A 7,400-nucleotide genomic window follows, 5' to 3' on the forward strand; every position below is an offset into this window, starting at 1 on the left:
TTCCTGTGATGGCACCAGCCTCTCAGCCACTTATTCATTACCTGGGTTTTCCTAGCCCGCTCCATACTCTACTCCAGAAAGCATAGAATATCACCTGTATGCTCCCTCAACCAACTGCCCTAAAGCCCCAAAGTCTTTTTTGATAGTTTGCAGGCTTGTCAGAGTGACTTCATCACTGCCTACCTGAGTAATTGGTGAACCAGATCTGGGAGTGAACCAGATTTGGAGGGGTGAACCAGATCTGGGATTTTTCTGGTTACGACCTTGACCCAGGCCCCAGGGAGGCAACACACTTCCCTATGACTTGGTTCAGGTCTGCATATGGGACCCCCCATTCCTCTGAGAAGGGAATCACCTACAACAATAACACTTCTGTCTTTCCTGGCAGAGGCAGTCTCGAGATGCAGAAGTTACCGCCTTGCCCTTGGCAGCGTCATAGGCAAACCTTCCCCCACCTCCTTGCTCTCCTCCCCTTCCATGTTCAGTGCCTCAAACCTATTACTTAGGGGCACCTGGGGAAATGAGGTAGGTAGGGAAGGGGTTCACCCATGACACCAAGCCACGACTGTCTTCCAACTCTCCCTGTCTCTCAGGTCCCCCCTTCTCTGCCCAGCAGCAACAGGGCAGGGGGTCCATTGCTTTTTGGGGGGTATCTCCCTGGCACCTTTCTCTCTGGCATGCCAGGGAGTTACTCCACCAGTAAATCTCTTGCTCACACTCCCTGATGGTCCTTAACCTCTCCACCTCCACCTTGAGCTTCTCCACCATGCTGAACAGATCTCCCACCTGCTCACCCACACTTCATGCAGGTGGAATTCCTGCCACCCTCCCTGGGCAGCAGCAGGCTCAGGTACTCCCTGCAGCCGGAGACCTGAACAGCCACATTCTTGGGTAAGACCTCTGTCTGGCTCACCATGGTCTTCCTGGGGTGAGCTCGCTGCCTGGCGGAGACTGCCAATAGGTAAGCTAGTCTCCCATGCAAGGAGGGACAGAACTTCTGTGCCCTTCCGCGCGAGCTACCACACCTGCTGCTGTAGTGCACTGTGGGTGGTGCGTACATGCTGACTTCTCCTCCTGGAAGCTGGTGGGCTTTTTCTAAGACAAAGGGAGTGGGTGCAGTTCCATTGCCCTAGCAACACCCATGTCACATCAGCTGCTCTCACAAGAGCAGGGTTTCCCTGGCAAAAGAACCTCTCAAACCCCACCCCGTAGCTTGAGATCTGTTGCTGCGGTTCTGTCCAGTACGGCTCTGAAGCAGCTAACCTCAGTGATTAAGCCGAGGTATGCAAAAGATTATGTATGAAAACATCCACAAGGTAGAATTCCAGGCTTTATCAAGCACTAGATTTCATTTGCAAAATCAGTTTTGTTCTGAGCTACAAAAATATGTTCAAAGTACTGCACTGTGTAATCACGTTCTCAGTACTTACATATCATGTTAAAGTTGGTAGGTCACATCATCACAAAACACACCATCAACACCACATCCTTCTCTCTTAAGAACTTAAGGTGCTGACAACTTACTGTCAGATCCCTACTACCCACAAAGTTAGCCATTAACCTTATAACTCAAGACGGTGGAAGAGTGTGCCATGAGAATGGGCACTGGGAAAGATACTAAGAACTGTCTGTATAAAAGGTTTAACTCTACTATTATTTAAATATTTTTCTGTAATGATATTATTTTCTTTTTTCTTCCCTGTAATGATCAGATGTGAGAAATAATTATTGTTTGACTAGATGATTAGGATTTCAGATACATCAGCAATAAATTCTTGATACAGCTCAGCACAAGTGTTTCCTTTTACCCATAAGTTTCTGAAGATAGCAACATCTACTTGCCTCCTATGCTGTTGTTATGGCTCATCATAATATACTAAGATAGTCAATATATGTTGTATTGAATAAAAAATAGCTCTAATTATTCTTTAAATGTAATGGCATTATTGAAAAGGAAGTGATGTAACACCTGCAGGATTAACTTCCAAACAGAAGTTTAAGCATGTGAATTCCAGGTCATATTGGTCATTTGCAAGTTCCTCTGGATGAAAAAAATGTAAAAACAAACAAAAAATTGAACTCATTTCACTTCTAAGAACCATGAACCTTCTTTAGAAGAATACTTAATTATGTGTACTTCCTTCATATATTTAAAAGTTTTTCTGGGAACTTACTGTACCAGAGTAACATCTTGTGGGATGAAGAGATGCAACCAGCATTTGACATTTAATGAATTAGTGGGTACAATAACCAGAATAAAGCTGTGTTATCAGGGATAACCCAGCTTAACATATCTTTTTCATTAATTTACTGCAAGTTGTGGGAGATCTGTGAACTCCAGTCCTAGCTTTCTTTTACTGTTGAGGGTAAAGATATTTCTCAAACCTTAGAGCATAATCTAGAAGGGATTACCACAGAAGAAAGGAAGTAATGCACTGACTGAAAACATAGCTATTTAAGCCTTCATGTACAAACAGTTGTCACTCTGTGGCAAAAATGACTCACTAAATCTTTAGTGAACAGTCTAATCAGGAAGGTAATTCAGACTTCAGTGAAATCTACTGAATTCTCAGGTCTTATTTGAACAAGAACTGTAGTAAAATGGATCAGTTACTCTGATAGCACAATGTCATGTCATGATCTTGATTCTTGTGGTATATCCAGAATGAAATTAGCTCTCAGTTATTTTTCATTTTTGAATTATTCAGTGAAAAATCTACCTGATAGAGCTGGTCGTGATATTGACCTCTGTTCTATTTTAGCATTACAACAATTGTCACATATAGATGATAACACATGTATATACCTGTGGAAAAATACATTTTTGCTTTTATGGTATAAGTCTACTGAATTATATAATCACTGAGCTTAATTAGAGCCACTTATTTTACCTTATCAGTAGGTCAAGCTGGTTTCATCACAAACTACAATGCATATGTACTGCACAGTGTATATATAATATACTTTACGTTTTTTTCTCTTATCACTGAATTGAGTTGTGTTTTACTTAATACCTGAAATAGATGGGATGTTGTTAAACTCTAATATAATGTTGACATTTATTTGGAAACTAATAACAAAATTAGAGGTAAAGAAGACTCTACAGAGTTGTGGTCCACGCAACTATTAAGATAATTTAGGATAGTAGGAGCTTGATTTGTATAGGTACACAAATGGGAAAACAGATTCAGACTGCAATTCGATAGTGAATTATTTCATCATGTAGATGAAATATTATTTTAAAGAGTATTTTTTAATCCTGCCTTGAATATCTACAATTTAAAAACTTCCTACCAATAGAACATTTCTTTCACTTAAGAATTGTTACTAAAGAAACATGTTAAAGTTCCAGATTTGTGTTTGTAAGACAATTATACCTCTTTGGTCATGTAACTTCAGAGCTGGTGTGAAACTCCTATTGCTCTGGAGAGCAAGGAAAATACCCAGTGTCTGTGTAATGGCCTGTGGAGACAATCATTTTACTCCTGACTGTTTAAGGAGTCATGTTCACTAACAGGCCACACGCATAGCTGTTGCACACAAACTGTTGGCTTTCTGCTGTGAAGTTGTCAGACTCCTGGGAGGCACTGCAGAATCCATAGCATTATACGCTAGACAATTATTATATGGCATGCTGCTGCAAGCTCTTCTGATATACCACGAGGTAATTTGTGTTAATGAATATCAGAACTGTAGATGCTTTGCTGCTGAGCATTTTACAGACCACACATAGAGACTTTGAGCAATTGGCATGCATTTGTCTCCCTTGTCAACTAAGGGTGTTATATTCTAACTTACACCTAATCCACAATTTTTCCTCCTGCGTAGCTTTTAACCACACATTGCATTAAATCAGGAATATTGCTAACAGCATGAGCATCGAATTCTAGTCTACGTACCATTCTGCAGTACATTTGACTTTATCAAAATTTGGATTCTCAGCTAATTAATTAGTCCTGGGATAAAGAATCTTTTGCCTCTCTTATAGTATTGCAGACCAGGAGATATTTTGTAACAATAAATACAATTATAATTAGTAAATAATATTAGAAAAACAACGTTGTTCAGACACCCAGTCAACAGGGTAATTTCATATCAGTAATTGGCTTTTCTTTTCTAGCAGTTCTCTGGTATACCATTGAAGGGATTGCCAGTCTTGTTCTTTATATACAAGTCCTTCAATACAGAGGAATTTGAACCATTGAGTTTGTAAAGGTATTTTCCAGTACAGGTTTTAGTCAAAATCTAATTCATTCATCAGTGTCAATAGTCTTTGCACTGTGATCTTCAAGAGTACATGGACTAGCTCTCATGGGTACATGGAAAGCAATTTTTAAAAGTGAGACTGTGTTCACAAGGCTTGGATTTGTAATACAGCATCCTTACCACCAGTGAATATTTTAATTTGGGAACCTTAAGAAAAATACGGAAAAAGGTGGAAAAGGTGTCTTACTGAAGAGATATAGAATCGCTCAGGTTGGAAAGGACCTTCAAGATCATCAAGTCCAACCGCAACCTAACCATACTGCTCTAACAACCCACCACTAAATCATGTCCCCAAGCACCACATACAAATGGTTTTTAAACACATTCAGGGAAGGTGACTCAACCACCTCCCTGGGGAGCCTGTTCCAGTGCTTAACAACCCTTTCTGTAAGAAGTTTTTCCTGATATCCAATGTAAACCTCCCCTGGCACAACTTGAGGCCATTTCCCCTTGTCCTGTCACCTGTCACCACTGAGAAGAGACCAGCCCCGCTCTCACTGCAATCACCTTTCAGGTATTTGAAGAGAGCAATGAGGTCTCCCCTCAGCCTCCTCTTCCCCAGACTAAACAGCTCCAGTTCCTTTAGTCACTCGTCGTAGGGCATATTCTCCAAGCCCTTCACCAGCCTTGTTGCCCTTCTTTGGACCTGCTCCAGCACCTCCATGTCCTTTCTGAACACAGTACTCGAGGTGAGGCTGCACCAATGCCAAGTACAGGGGCAGGATTACTTCCCTAGTCCTGCTCACCACACCATTCCTGATACAAGCCAGGATGCCATTGGCCTTCTTGGCCACCTGGGCACACTGCTAGCTCATATTCAGCTGACTGTCCATCAGCACACCAAGGTCCCTTTCTGTCAGGCAGCTTTCCAGCCACTCCTCCCCAAGCCTGTAGGGTTGCCTGGGGTTGTTGTGACCAAAGTGCAGGACCCAACACTTGGCCCTGCTGAAAGTCATATGGTTTGCCTTGGCCCATTGATGCAGTCTATCCAGGTCCCTCTGTAGTGCCTTTCTACCCTCCGGCAGATCAACACTCCCTCACAGCTTGGTGTCGTCTGCAAACTTACTTATATTGTAATATATCATGTAGATACGGCGTATTTCTCATAGATTCTCTGAAAACACATGCTAGAAGATACTTGCTAATCTGAAGAGCTAATTTCTCCTGTAACCACATATTGTATGTTCAAGTTGCTATTTCCATTTTTCTCCATACTGTCTACCAACTACTCTGTACTGCAGAAGGAAGGTCTAATTCCAGATCAAACATAGTTGGAAAATATAATTTTGATTTTACAGAAGGAGACCAGACAGAGGATGATTAAGTGGCTTGCCAAAAATTCACCCTACAGAGCAGAACAGCAAACTGAACAGCAGTGGTAAGTTCCTTAAATGCTAACTTTATAAAAGATGCTGAAAGTGCCCATCATTGAGTGTACCCAAAAAACCCAGGCATTCATGATGATTGATTGCATTAAGCACTGGCTGCTGTGATCACAGTGGACTTCTCTGATTTATATCAATTTAGGATCTGCTTTGTTCTTGAAAACATTTAGTAGAAACACCAGCTTGTAAACTTCATCTCTCTTCTGGAATAAAGCATTGTGAAAGTCCCCTACAGAACTATTTATCTGTTTCTGAGTAGTGCAGTAAGGTCATTTTTTATATCAGCTTCGCAGGAATATGCCAAAAATTTAAAGTCTGTTGAATGAAAAACTGACTTCTGAACTGGTTTTATTATGATTCTTGGAAAAGATAATGCTGATTCAGTCCAAATATTCAATTTAAATAAAATTGATTTTTAATGTGTAGGTTTTGTTTAAAAAAAAAGCTCTTAAATTAAAATCATATTAAAATAAAATTCTTAATGATTCATAATGATGCCAAAAGATAATTATATACATATTTTTAGTTCAATTTATCAAAATCAATACATTGCTGCAGAATGTTTTTAATTTGGTGAAATGATATTTTCTGACAAGAAAAGAAGAATTTTGACCAGCTCAGATTGTTTCTGAGTATACCTATTATGAAACCAAGACACTGTGGAATAGTTTCTTAATTTTCCTAATATGTATCCTAGCAGAGATAAGAGAAATTGTTAACTGCTAAGGCGAGTCTAAAGCTAGTGCTGTGGAGGCATTGTTCAATTAATATAATTATTTGATTTTCAGTGCAGCTTATATTAATGGCTTCTGCAATGGCAAATCAGTGTTTGTTCTTGCTGTCATGCATATCACCAGCAGATGTACCGTTAGTGCCATAGGCACAGGCCAGATAATCCTGAATTTGGAAAGGAAAGAATGTCATGCAATTATTTTGCATCCTAACATAATGTGGTTGTCTGGGAGCCAAAAATATGCCAAACACATCTTTTCTGTTGTTGTTTTACAATAACGTTGTCAGCCAGATAGCAGTAGGGTTAGGGAGGCAGAGGTCTGTCAGAATGTATGTGTGCTATAGTGACTACCTACAGCACAACTTACAGGAATAGTACAGAGGAGGAGCACAAAATAGCTCTTCAAAGTAGACATGTTAAGTCAATGGCATTAATCCATAATTGAATGATAAACAATAATGAAGAAGGGAAAGAACTGACTGAAGGCGAAGCCTGGAAGATTCTTCCCCTTCTTAGAGGAATTCCAAGCTGGCACTGGTGCATGTGAATACAAAAAATTTTGGAGGATTACTCCAAATTACAATTTTAATATTTGTAGGCAGAGGTTATTGTCATTCAGGGTGGAGGCCCATCACGAGTGGTGTCCCCCAAAGGCTCAGTCCTGGGACCAGTGCTCTTCAATGTCTTTATCAATGACATAGACGATGGAATCGAGTGTACCCTCAGCAAGTTTGCAGATGACACCAAGCTGAGTGGTGCAGTCGATACACTGGAAGGAAGGGAAGCCATCCAGAGGGACCTGGACAGGCTGGACAAGTGGGCCCATAAGAACCTAATGAGGTTCAACAAGGCCAAGTGCAGGGTGCTGCACTTGGGCCAGGGCAATCCCAGGTATTTATACAACCTGGGGGAAGAAGTACTTGAAAGCAGCCCTGCGGAGAGGGACTTGGGGGTCCTGGTGGACGAGAAGCTGGACATGAGCCAGCAGTGTGTGCTGGCAGCCCGGAGGGCCAACT

The 7,400-nt window shown here is 41.0% G+C and overlaps 1 long non-coding RNA gene across 1 annotated transcript in view; it reads left to right on the top strand.

The window, feature by feature from the left end:
* LOC110392557 overlaps positions 1,190–7,400 on the top strand; it is a 62,723-nt gene continuing 56,512 nt past the window's right edge. Inside the window, exons 1-2 of the long non-coding RNA XR_002434477.1 lie at positions 1,190–1,281; positions 5,565–5,644. This is a non-coding gene — a long non-coding RNA (uncharacterized LOC110392557). The remainder of the gene's footprint in view (positions 1,282–5,564; positions 5,645–7,400) is intronic.

Source organism: Numida meleagris, chromosome 1 (assembly GCF_002078875.1).
Source record: "Numida meleagris isolate 19003 breed g44 Domestic line chromosome 1, NumMel1.0, whole genome shotgun sequence".
In the NCBI taxonomy this organism is placed as follows: Eukaryota; Metazoa; Chordata; class Aves; order Galliformes; family Numididae; genus Numida; species Numida meleagris.